General features: G+C 39.0%; 3 non-coding genes across 3 annotated transcripts; all 3 read left to right on the plus strand.

Moving 5' to 3' along the window:
- The first annotated feature begins 3,675 nt into the window (after positions 1–3,675).
- TRNAS-GCU (transfer RNA serine (anticodon GCU)) lies at positions 3,676–3,757 on the plus strand. Its single transcript has one exon. It is a non-coding gene; the product is annotated as a tRNA-Ser (tRNA).
- Positions 3,758–4,255: 498 nt separating this feature from the next.
- On the plus strand, positions 4,256–4,337 carry TRNAL-AAG (transfer RNA leucine (anticodon AAG)). Its single transcript has one exon. It is a non-coding gene; the product is annotated as a tRNA-Leu (tRNA).
- Positions 4,338–9,009: 4,672 nt separating this feature from the next.
- TRNAS-GCU (transfer RNA serine (anticodon GCU)) lies at positions 9,010–9,091 on the plus strand. Its single transcript has one exon. It is a non-coding gene; the product is annotated as a tRNA-Ser (tRNA).
- The last annotated feature ends 4,472 nt before the right edge of the window (positions 9,092–13,563 follow it).

Below are 13,563 nucleotides of genomic sequence, written 5' to 3' on the forward strand. Positions count from 1 at the left end.
ATTCTATAACCAGGAAGAGATTCAATATTTTTACTCAAATCATGATCTTGTGTTTTCTAATGTGCCTATCATAGAGGATGTGAGTGGGGTAGCTAAGTACTATAGCATAAAGTTAGGTAAAGGATTCTTTCAGGCAACATTAACAATTAGTACATCTTATGCACACCACAATAATTTGACATGTTTGCTTACACCTGTAGAGAAAAGCTTTTTAGATCACACGGAAGAGAGAAGAAGGGCATTGAAGGGTAAACTAGAGAAAGGATTACAGCAACGGGCCTTTGCTAGTAGTGACGGTTATAGTGCAATTAGAGAACAAGGGAAGTTAGCTTTAGACGCACTACATGTAGGAAAGCTTTGCATATCCAAGACCAAATCATACTATGACAATGTGTTTGTGGGAATGAGTGAATGTAAGCGTGTGTTTTTGTTTCAGAGTAAATGGACGTTCATGTTAAATGGACAGGATCCACCAATCCCCGGGATTTATTATATATGTGGACTTAATGCTTATTACCGTCTTCCAAAGGGATAGTATGGGACATGTTATTTAGGGATGGTTTTCCCAAAGATATATCAACTTGACGATTTGAAAAGGTTACCAAAATTGTCTGAATTACATCGTACTAGACATAAGAAAGAGACTGCTGCTGGTGTAGTAGGAGACATATTTGGGACGATAATTTCTTCAGTGGGAGTTATTATGAACTCCATAAAGATTCAAAAGTTATCTACTATTGAGGATAACATGCTGACAAACTTTTCAGGGGCTATACACCTGATGGATACTGAACATGCTGCGGAGGGTGCTATGACTCTTCAAAACAGGCTTGCTTTAGACATTCTTTTAGTGAAAAATAGCAGAGTTTGTAGATTGCTCAATGGGTGTAATTGTTGCGCTTACATACCAGATAATAGTAATGAGATTAGAAGTATGCTTACTAACTTGACTAGGGATAGTACGGACTTGAAGGATTTGAAAGAACCAGGTGTTTGGAAAAAGGTTGGGAAAGGATTTGCTTCATTGGGAAATTGGATAAGTAACATTTGGCATGGGATATTGTCTAAAATAATACAGGGGATATTGATTGTTATAGATTGCTTATTTGGATCATGGGTGGCATGTAAAATTAGTAAAAGAATAAAATTGAAGATGGTGAAAAATAATAGGAGGAGGGAAGAAAAACAAAGGGAAAAATGATTCAGGGCAAGATCAAAGGGGAAACCAAGAAGGGAAGAGATTGATATGAGGGAATTTTAGTATGTAAAATTAGTAGGGAAGATTTGTGTGATGACAAGAGTCATCAGAGGAGGTATTGCTGGAGTATGTCTTTTAAAATTAATATTAACATGAAAAGCTTACAATATATTGTGTAATGAAGCTGCATAAAAAATTTGTTAACGTAGAAATAATGCACACGTTTGAAATGTGCCCACGGGGAGTGGCTACCAATGTATACGAAGACTGATGAAAGTTATTAATGCTGAATTAATTATGTACTAATGTTTTTAATTTGTATTAACATATCAAAATTGGAGTTATGTATTAGGAGTTTGTTCATTAAGCAGTAGGACTCAGTTTATCGAAGGTCTGTGCCTAGCTGCCTGGTCTCATATTAAACTGTCTTTTTCTAACGTGCAATGTGCTATTTTCCTGAAGGACATGAAACTGTACTTTCCCAAAAGCTAGAGATGTGTGTAGCTGTAGTAAATTCTTTCTCATGGGACCCTACTTGCTCAAGGAGACATTCTTGCTGAATGCAACAGTGTAATTTGTAACAGGTGCAAGGCTGCCTGGAGTAGGAGAAAACAATGGAACTACTGACTGTAGCGTAAAATGTAACTTTTCTTACCTGACATTCCAACCGATGAAAACGTCAATAACATGGGCCAATCAACGACATGAGAACTGTGGTTTGTGTAAAACTCTGGTGAAGATTATTGGACAGAGATGGTGATACACCAATGATTATCCATTGAGGAATTAGGAGTAAATTAGACAGTTTTGATTTAACCACATGACCCGAGGAGAAATCAGGCATTTATTGGACATTCCACTCCAAGCCATTCTTTGCCATTCTTCTGAGCCATTTAGGCCATTTCGTTTGAGACTTTGCCGTTTGTTCGCCCTGTTACTCTAAACCACCCTGCACTTATTCCTTACCTGATACTTACTTCTCCTCTATATGAGGGAAGTTCTTGTTCCTTAGCTATGCCATACTGATACTTTGCCCTGTCCTTTCTTTGCTGATGATGCAAACGACTGATGTCCCGAGGACGAAGAATGACGATGTTTGCTGATCCGTTGGATGGGTAACTATGTGATGAAAATTGTAATTGTCTGTTTGCCTTTTCTTTCTAGGTACCAACGCTCTTTGATAGAGGCCATAGTTAGATGTTTTCCAAATTTGTGTTTGCTAAATTGTTTTGCATGAAGCCCAACATGCTGATGCTAATGCAAGGTTATTTAAGGTGTTCACTAAAATCTGACGCAAATAGACAAATGACTGAGTTCTTGCTTTGTTGAACCATGCACTACTGAGACTTTGCTAAGTTGCTTCTTAATAATTATGTGTTAATACTGAGTGAATATTCTCTATGCATTGATTAATTGCGTTTCTAATTGCAAATCTGAAGAGTTACTAATGAGATGAATTGCTGATGAGATTAACAGAAATGACTTTAGATTGTAACCAGTAGGGAAATAAATATCCTAACACTTAACTAAATTGGTGTGGTTATTCATGACTGAAAGATCATGGTGTGTTTACTTTATTGACTCTCATTAAAGGTTATTGATTAGCATGCTGATTAGTTATTGCGATTGTTGTTGAGATATTGATCTATTGATTTGTGATGCCAAAAGACATCTCGTACTGGGAAGTCCCCGAACCTGGTCTAAAAGGTTCATCGACCTAGGCGTGTCTCCTTGTAAGTTTACTTATCAAGGCTCTGACGCGCCTTCACTAATAAAAAGTAATCTGATCGCTTGCTGCGGAGTCATCGTCAACAAAAACTACCAAAATATTACTTCAATGTATTGTAATTACGACTGCCTCAGTTTTATGCATTACGTGAGTAGTCGGACAGCAATTTATTTAGCGCAAAAATATTTCTTGTTGATGCATGTACGTTTTTAAACTGAAGTGTCATAGCTGTAGCGGCAATACTCCCAGTTTAGGTGGTTTTATAAACTAAGTTTTACTTTCTCCTACTTAAAACTTTTTGCAGAACAATGCACATTAAATGGGAAATCAGTTTTCCTTAATTGTGTACTATTTGCTGCCTAATGTTGACATGTAAGCACACCACCAATAACTGACACCTAGAGACTCGAAAGCGCCATACCAGTACAATATTTGTATGATATTGCACTTTAAATCCACGTACAACTGAATTAAAGCAATCTTAGCTCATTTGAGGGTAGTGTGATAGTACATCACATATGGATAGAACACGTTTGGAAAGTGTAATATTCATGATTACATTACATTTAACATATAAATTCAAGATGAAGTAGGGATGGACAACAAGGTCGTATAGAGCAAAGCTGAAGACAACAAGTTACCATAACAATCTGTAAATATATGCTCTTTATTATGTTTAGACAACTATCACCTAATAGAACACATTTTGGCTACCATATTTTGTACTCCTGAAACATGGCATTTTGACGACGAGGTGGCCGAGTGGTTAAGGCGATGGACTGCTAATCCATTGTGCTCTGCACGCGTGGGTTCGAATCCCATCCTCGTCGGTTTATTGTTCCGTCTTTAGTATGTGGTAGGGCTGGGTTAACCCTATTTTATGTGAAAGTTAAATGACATATCCCATGGTATTTCCGGCAGTACAACGGCTCAGTTTGGAAACACCGCTCAGTTGAGTACTGTGCTTAGGCATTACTGTAAACAGCGCCAGCCGGGTTCTGCTCATGAATCACAAAATCTTTCCTGAGGCGGAGGGTTGGTAAGTTGAGGGACGTAGATAGTTTGATTCCTTATCCTTAAAGAAAGAGAAGCAGCGCGTGCGGGACGCCAATGTAAGGGTTGTCTTCCTACGGACTCTCAGGACTGGCGCTCCCTGACACCTCCCATGGCCCGGGGCCAATCCTGACCTACTGAATGTATCACGTGCCTGCTGCTGTTGGCGTTGACTTTCCTAGGATCACTTCACAGGCTATACACCCTTATTCTCCAACTCCCCTATACAACAGAACATCTCACTTCAGAAAGCTTACAGAAACATGTTTGCACAGGGTAGTGTGGCCGAGCGGTCTAAGGCGCTGGATTAAGGCTCCAGTCTCTTTGGAGGCGTGGGTTCGAATCCCACCGCTGCCAGTATTTTTCAACTCACAAACGTATTTTGTCTGCATCAGTGTCTCACTCTCTGCCTTCTGCACCTACGATCCACATAGCGAGAGGTGAGACTATGTAAAGTGGTGACGTATATATGGGAATATATATATATATATAAGGGTAGCCAGACAGTGGGACCGAGCTTTCTTATTTTAAAAAACCACAACCTAAGGTGACAAGAATTGTATCGGTAAACAAACCAGCTGTCTTGAAGTCTAACTATAGAGGCGACGAGAGGGGTCACTGTGATGCTGAAAGTTCAGTGAGTGTAAACAGTAGATCGCTGTGTGATACGTTTCCTTGCAGTGATGACAGCTCGCGTTTCTAAAGCAGAGAGCAAACATACAATGGGGAAGAAGAATAAATAAGGAAAGACATATATTATATGCAGACAGTTATTATACTTTGCTTTTCACCTGTAACTCGCTCAACTGTCGGTGAATGCTGCGTTACCCTGCATAGCCAGGTCACGACAGCGGGTGTCCACAGTGTTTGGCCAAGTTACTATAGTTGTGAGCTTGTAGATGTGAGGTAGCGTGGCTGAGCAGGCTAAACTGGCTAGATTTAGGTTCCAGTCTCTTTGGAGCCGTGGGCTTGAATCCCAACACTTTAAGTTTACTTGAACCAAATACTTTTGCAACAACGGTTCATGTAATAAATATTCATTAGGGTCGTGGTTGTGAGTATGACACTAATGGATAAAAGTGGGACTAACAATGCTACAATTCCTGAGACTACCACTGCACTAACAGCCTGGGAGAGGTTTGAGCTGGATACAAGATACTTGCATGAGGGAACTAACTCGAAAGGGGAACTATCCACTGATGTTTTCTATCGCTTGCTGAGTGAGTATGTTGACACAATGGATGCAAAAGATTGTTTTGTGTGTACACAGATTCCTGTTTCGGTACAAGAGGGGGTTACCTATCATAGACTGTCATTAACATATGGGATACGTTGTAGTCTGTTACTAACAAGATTCTATAACCAGGAAGAGATTCAATATTTTTACTCAAATCATGCTCTTGTGTTTTCTAATGTGCCTATCATAGAGGATGTGAGTGGGGTAGCTAAGTACTATAGCATAAAGTTAGTTAAAGGATTCTTTCAGGTGACATTAACAATTAGTACATCTTATGCACACCACAATAATTTGACATGTTTGCTTACACCTGTAGAGAAAAGCTTTTTAGATCACACGGAAGAGAGAAGAAGGGCATTGAAGGGTAAACTAGAGAAAGGATTACAGCAACGGGCCTTTGCTAGTAGTGACGGTTATAGTGCAATTAGAGAACAAGGGAAGTTAGCTTTAGACGCACTACATGTAGGAAAGCTTTGCATATCCAAGACCAAATCATACTATGACAATGTGTTTGTGGGAATGAGTGAATGTAAGCGTGTGTTTTTGTTTCAGAGTAAATGGACGTTCATGTTAAATGGACAGGATCCAGCAATCCCCGGGATTTATTATATATGTGGACTTAATGCTTATTACAGTCTTCCAAAGGGATAGTATAGGACATGTTATTTGGGGATAGTTTTCCCAAAGATATATCAACTTGACGATTTGAAAAGGTTACCAAAATTGTCTGAATTACATCGTACTAGACATAAGAAAGAGACTGCTGCTGGTGTAGTAGGAGACATATTTGGGACGATAATTTCTTCAGTGGGAGTTATTATGAACTCCATAAAGATTCAAAAGTTGTCTACTATTGAGGATAACATGCTGACAAACTTTTCAGGGGCTATACTCCTGATGGATACTGAACTTGCTGCGGAGGGGGCTATGACTCTTCAAAACAGGCTTGCTTTAGACATTCTTTTAGTGAAAAATGGCAGAGTTTGTAGATTGCTCAATGGGTGTAATTGTTGCGCTTACATACCAGATAATAGTAATGAGATTAGAAGTATGCTTACTAACTTGACTAGGGATAGTACGGACTTGAAGGATTTGAAAGAACCAGGTGTTTGGAAAAAGGTTGGGAAAGGATTTGCTTCAGTGGGAAATTGGATTAGTAACATTTGGCATGGGATATTGTCTAAAATAATACAGGGGATATTGATTGTTATAGATTGCTTATTTGGATCATGGGTGGCATGTAAAATTAGTAAAAGAATAAAATTGAAGATGGCGAAAAATAATAGGAGGAGGGAAGAAAAACAAAGGGAAAAATTATTCAGGGCAAGATCAAAGGGGAAACCAAGAAGGGAAGAGATTGATATGAGGGAATTTTAGTATGTAAAATTAGTAGGGAAGATTTGTGTGATGACAAGAGTCATCAGAGGAGGGATTGCTGGAGTGTGTCTTTTAAAATTAATATTAACATGAAAAGCTTACAATATATTGTGTAATGAAGCTGCATAAAAAATGTGTTAACGTAGAAATAATGCACACGTTTGAAATGTGCCCACGGGGAGTGGCTACCAATGTATACGAAGACTAATGAAAGTTATTAATGCTGAATTAATTATGTACTAATGTTTTTAATTTGTATTAACATATCAAAATTGGAGTTATGTATTAGGAGTTTGTTCATTATGCAGTAGGCCTTAGTTTAGCGAAGGTCTGTGCCTAGCTGCCTGGTCTCATATAGAACTGTCTTTTTCTAACGTGCAATGTGCTATTTTCCTGAAGGACATGAAACTGTACTTTCCCAGAAGCTAGAGATGTGTGTAGCTGTAGTAAATTCTTTCTCATGGGACCCTACTTGCTCAAGGAGACATTCTTGCTGAATGCAACAGGGTAATTTGTAACAGGTGCAAGGCTGCCTGGAGTAGGAGAAAACAATGGAACTACTGACTGTAGCGTAAAATGTAACTTTTCTTACCTGACATTCCAACCGATGAAAACGTCAATAACATGGGCCAATCAACGACATGAGAACTGTGGTTTGTGTAAAACTCTGGTGAAGATTATTGGACAGAGATGGCGATGCACCAATGATTATCCATTGAGGAATTAGGAGTAAATTAGACAGTTTTGATTTAACCACATGACCCGAGGAGAAATCAGGCATTTATTGGACATTCCACTCCAAGCCATTCTTTGCCATTCTACTGAGCCATTTAGGCCATTTAGTTTGAGACTTTGCCGTTTGTTCGCCCTGTTACTCTAAACCACCCTTTACTTATTCCTTACCTGATACTTACTTCTCCTCTATATGAGGGAAGTTCTTGTTCCTTAGCTATGCCATACTGATACTTTGCCCTGTCCTTTCTTTGCTGATGATGCAAACGACTGATGTCCCGAGGACGAAGACTGACGCTGTTTGCTGATCCGTTGGATGGGTAACTATCTGATGAAAATTGTAATTGTCTGTTTGCCTTTTCTTTCTAGGTACCAACTGCTCTTTGATAGAGGCCATAGTTAGATGTTTTCCAAATTTGTGTTTGCTAAATTGTTTTGCATGAAGCCCAACATGCTGATGCTAATACGAGGTTATTTAAGGTGTTCACTAAAATCTGACGCAAATAGACAAATGACTGAGTTCTTGCTTTGTTGAACCATGCTCTACTGAGACTTTGCTAAGTTGCTTCTTAATAATTATGTGTTAATACTGAGTGAATATTCTCTATGCATTGATTAATTGCGTTTCTAATTGCAAATCTGAAGAGTTACTAATGAGATGAATTGCTGATGAGATTAACAGAAATGACTTTAGATTGTAACCAGTAGGGAAATAAATATACTAACACTTAACTAAATTGGGGTGGTTATTCATGACTGAAATATCATGGTGTGTTCACTTTATTGACTCTCATTAAAGGTTATTGATTAGCATGCTGATTAGTTATTGCGATTGTTGTTGAGATATTGATCTATTGATTTGTGATGCCAAAAGACATCTCGTACTGGGAAGTCCCCAAACCTGGTCTAAAAGGTTCATCGACCTAGGCGTGTCTCCTTGTAAGTTTACCTATCAAGGCTCTGACGCACCTTCACTAATAAAAAGTAATCTGATCGCTTGCTGCGGAGTCATCGTCAACAAAAACTACCAAAATATTACTTCAATGTATTGTAATTACGAATGCCTCAGTTTTATGCATTACGTGAGTAGTCGGACAGCAATTTATTTAGCGCAAAAATATTTCTTGTTGATGCACGTACGTTTTTAAACTGAAGTGTCATAGCTGTAGCGGCAATACTCCCAGTTTAGGTGGTTTTATAAACTAAGTTTTACTTTCTCCTACTTAAAACTTTTTGCAGAACAATGCACATTAAATGGGAAGGCAGTTTTCCTTAATTGTGTACTATTTGCTGCCTAATGTTGGCATGTAAGCACACCACCAATAACTGACACCTAGAGACTCGAAAGCGCCATACCAGTACAATATTTGTATGATATTGCACTTTAAATCCACGTACAACTGAAATAAAGCAATCTTAGCTCATTTGAGGGTAGTGTGATAGTACATCACATATGGATAGAACCTGTTTGGAAAGTGTAATATTCATGATTACATTACATTTAACATATAAATTCAAGCTGAAGTAGGGATGGACAACAAGGTCGTATAGAGAAAAGCTGAAGACAACAAGTTACCATAACAATCTGTAAATATATGCTCTTTCTTATGTTTAGACAACTATCACCTAATAGAACACATTTTGGCTACCATATTTTGTACTCCTGAAACATGGTGTTTTGAAGACGAGGTGGCCGAGTGGTTAAGGCGATGGACTGCTAATCCATTGTGCTCTGCACGCGTGGGTTCGAATCCTATCCTCGTTGGTTTATTGTTCCGTCTTTAGTTTTTAGTATGTGGTAGAGCTGGGTTAACCCTATTTTATGTGAAAGTTAAATGACATATCCCATGGTATTTCCGGCAGTACAACGGCTCAGTTTGGAAACACCGCTCAGTTGAGTACTGTGCTTAGGCATTACTGTAAACAGCGCCAGCCGGGTTCTGCTCATGAATCACAAAATCTTTCCTGAGGCGGAGGGTTGGTAAGTTGAGGGACGTAGATAGTTTGATTCCTTATCCTTAAAGAAAGAGAAGCAGCGCGTGCGGGACGCCAATGTAAGGGTTGTCTTCCTACGGACTCTCAGGACTGGCACTCCCTGACAACTCCCATGGCCCGGGGCCAATCCTGACCTACTGAATGTATCACGTGCCTGCTGCTGTTGGCGTTGACTTTCCTAGGATCACTTCACAGGCTATACACCTTTATTCTCCAACTCCCCTATACAACAGAACATCTCACTTCAGAAAGCTTACAAACACAGGTTTGCACAGGGTAGTGTGGCCGAGCAGTCTAAGACGCTGGATTAAGGCTCCAGTCTCTTTGGAGGCTTGGGTTCGAATCCCACCGCTGCCAGTATTTTGCAACTCACGAACGTATTTTGTCTGCATCAGTGTCTCACTCTCTGCCTTCTGCACCTACGATCCACATAGCGAGAGGTGAGACTATGTAAAGTGGTGACGTATATATATAAGGGTAGCCAGACAGTGGGACCGAGCCTTCTTATTTTAAAAAACCACAACCTAAGGTGACAAGAATTGTACCGGTAAACAAACCAGCTGTCTTGAAGTCTAGCTATAGAGGCGACGAGAGGGGTCACTGTGATGCTGAAAGTTCAGTGAGTGTAAACAGTAGAACGCTGTGTGATAAGTTTCCATGCAGTGATGACAGCTCACGTTTCTAAAGCAGAGAGCAAACATACAATGGGGAAGAAGAATAAATAAGGAAAGACATATATTATATGCAGACAGTTATTATACTTTGCTTTTCACCTGTAACTCGCTCAACTGTCGGTGAATGCTGCGTTACCCTGCATAGCCAGGTCACCACAGCGGGTGTCCACAGTGTTTGGCCAAGTTACTATAGTTGTGAGCTTGTAGATGTGAGGTAGTGTGGCTGAGCAGGCTAAACTGGCTAGATTTAGGCTCCAGTCTCTCTGGAGCCGTGGGCTTGAATCCCAACACTTTAAGTTTACTTGAACCAAATACTTTTGCCAAAAAGGTTCGTGTAATAAATATTCATTAGGGTCGTGGTTGTGAGTATGACACTAATGGATAAAAGTGGACTAACAATGCTACAATTCCTGAGACTACCACTGCACTAACAGCCTGGGAGAGGTTTGAGCTGGATACAAGATACTTGCATGAGGGAACTAACTCGAAAGGGGAACTATCCACTGATGTTTTCTATCGCTTGCTGAGTGAGTATGTTGACACAATGGATGCAAAAGATTGTTTTGTGTGTACACAGATTCCTGTTTCTGTACAAGAGGGGGTTACCTATCATAGACTGTCATTAACATATGGGATACGTTGTAGTCTGTTACTAACAAGATTCTATAACCAGGAAGAGATTCAATATTTTTACTCAAATCATGATCTTGTGTTTTCTAATGTGCCTATCATAGAGGATGTGAGTGGGGTAGCTAAGTACTATAGCATAAAGTTAGTTAAAGGATTCTTTCAGGCGACATTAACAATTAGTACATCTTATGCACACCACAATAATTTGACATGTTTGCTTACACCTGTAGAGAAAAGCTTTTTAGATCACACGGAAGAGAGAAGAAGGGCATTGAAGGGTAAACTAGAGAAAGGATTACAGCAACGGGCCTTTGCTAGTAGTGACGGTTATAGTGCAATTAGAGAACAAGGGAAGTTAGCTTTAGACGCACTACATGTAGGAAAGCTTTGCATATCCAAGACCAAATCATACTATGACAATGTGTTTGTGTGAATGAGTGAATGTAAGCGTGTGTTTTTGTTTCATAGTAAATGGACGTTCATGTTAAATGGACAGGATCCAGCAATCCCCGGGATTTATATTATATGTGGACTTAATGCTTATTACCGTCTTCCAAAGGGATAGTATGGGACATGTTATTTGGGGATAGTTTTCCCAAGATATATCAACTTGACGATTTGAAAAGGTTACCAAAATTGTCTGAATTACATCGTACTAGACATAAGAAAGAGACTGCTGCTGGTGTAGTAGGAGACATATTTGGGACGATAATTTCTTCAGTGGGAGTTATTATGAACTCCATAAAGATTCAAAAGTTGTCTACTATTGAGGATAACATGCTGACAAACTTTTCAGGGGCTATACTCCTGATGGATACTGAACTTGCTGCGGAGGGGGCTATGACTCTTCAAAACAGGCTTGCTTTAGACATTCTTTTAGTGAAAAATGGCAGAGTTTGTAGATTGCTCAATGGGTGTAATTGTTGCGCTTACATACCAGATAATAGTAATGAGATTAGAAGTATGCTTACTAACTTGACTAGGGGTAGTACGGACGTGAAGGATTTGAAAGAACCAGGTGTTTGGAAAAAGGTTGGGAAAGGATTTGCTTCAGTGGGAAATTGGATTAGTAACATTTGGCATGGGATATTGTCTAAAATAATACAGGGGATATTGATTGTTATAGATTGCTTATTTGGATCATGGGTGGCATGTAAAATTAGTAAAAGAATAAAATTGAAGATGGCGAAAAATAATAGGAGGGAAGAAAAACAAAGGGAAAAATTATTCAGGGCAAGATCAAAGGGGAAACCAAGAAGGGAAGAGATTGATATGAGGGAATTTTAGAATGTAAAATTAGTAGGGAAGATTTGTGTGATGACAAGAGTCATCAGAGGAGGGATTGCTGGAGTGTGTCTTTTAAAATTAATATTAACATGAAAAGCTTACAATATATTGAGTAATGAAGCTGCATAAAAAATGTGTTAACGTAGAAATAATGCACACGTTTGAAATGTGCACACGGAGAGTGGCTACCAATGTATACGAAGACTAATGAAAGTTATTAATGCTGAATTAATTATGTACTAATGTTTTTAATTTGTATTAAAATATCAAAATTGGAGTTATGTATTAGGAGTTTGTTCATTAAGCAGTAGGCCTTAGTTTAGCGAAGGTCTGTGCCTAGCTGCCTGGTCTCATAGTAAACTGTCTTTTTCTAACGTGCAATGTGCTATTTTCCTGAAGGACATGAAACTGTACTTTCCCAGAAGCTAGAGATGTGTGTAGCTGTAGTAAATTCTTTCTCATGGTACCCTACTTGCTCAAGGAGACATTCTTGCTGAATGCAACAGTGTAATTTGTAACAGGTGCAAGGCTGCCTGGAGTAGGAGAAAACAATGGAACTACTGACTGTAGCGTAAAATGTAACTTTTCTTACCTGTCATTCCAACCGATGAAAACGTCAATAACATGGGCCAATCAACGACATGAGAACTGTGGTTTGTGTAAAACTCTGGTGAAGATTATTGGACAGAGATGGCGATGCACCAATGATTATCCATTGAGGAATTAGGAGTAAATTAGACAGCTTTGATTTAACCACATGACCCGAGGAGAAATCAGGCATTTATTGGACATTCCACTCCAAGCCATTCTTTGCCATTCTACTGAGCCATTTAGGCCATTTAGTTTGAGACTTTGCCGTTTGTTCGCCCTGTTACTCTAAACCACCCTTTACTTATTCCTTACCTGATACTTACTTCTCCTCTATATGAGGGAAGTTCTTGTTCCTTAGCTATGCCATACTGATACTTTGCCCTGTCCTTTCTTTGCTGATGATGAAAACGACTGATGTCCCGAGGACGAAGACTGACGCTGTTTGCTGATCCGTTGGATGGGTAACTTTCTGATGAAAATTGTAATTGTCTGTTTGCCTTTTCTTTCTAGGTACCAACTGCTCTTTGATAGAGGCCATAGTTAGATGTTTTCCAAATTTGTGTTTGCTAAATTGTTTTGCATGAAGCCCAACATGCTGATGCTAATACGAGGTTATTTAAGGTGTTCACTAAAATCTGACGCAAATAGACAAATGACTGAGTTCTTGCTTTGTTGAACCATGCACTACTGAGACTTTGCTAAGTTGCTTCTTAATAATTATGTGTTAATACTGAGTGAATATTCTCTATGCATTGATTAATTGCGTTTCTAATTGCAAATCTGAAGAGTTACTAATGAGATGAATTGCTGATGAGATTAACAGAAATGACTTTAGATTGTAACCAGTAGGGAAATAAATATACTAACACTTAACTAAATTGGGGTGGTTATTCATGACTGAAATATCATGGTGTGTTCACTTTATTGACTCTCATTAAAGGTTATTGATTAGCATGCTGATTAGTTATTGCGATTGTTGTTGAGATATTGATCTATTGATTTGTGATGCCAAAAGACATCTCGTACTGGGAAGTCCCCGAACCTGGTCTAAAAGGTTCAT

Source organism: Pleurodeles waltl, chromosome 12, assembly GCF_031143425.1.
Source record: "Pleurodeles waltl isolate 20211129_DDA chromosome 12, aPleWal1.hap1.20221129, whole genome shotgun sequence".
Lineage (NCBI taxonomy): Eukaryota > Metazoa > Chordata > Amphibia > Caudata > Salamandridae > Pleurodeles > Pleurodeles waltl.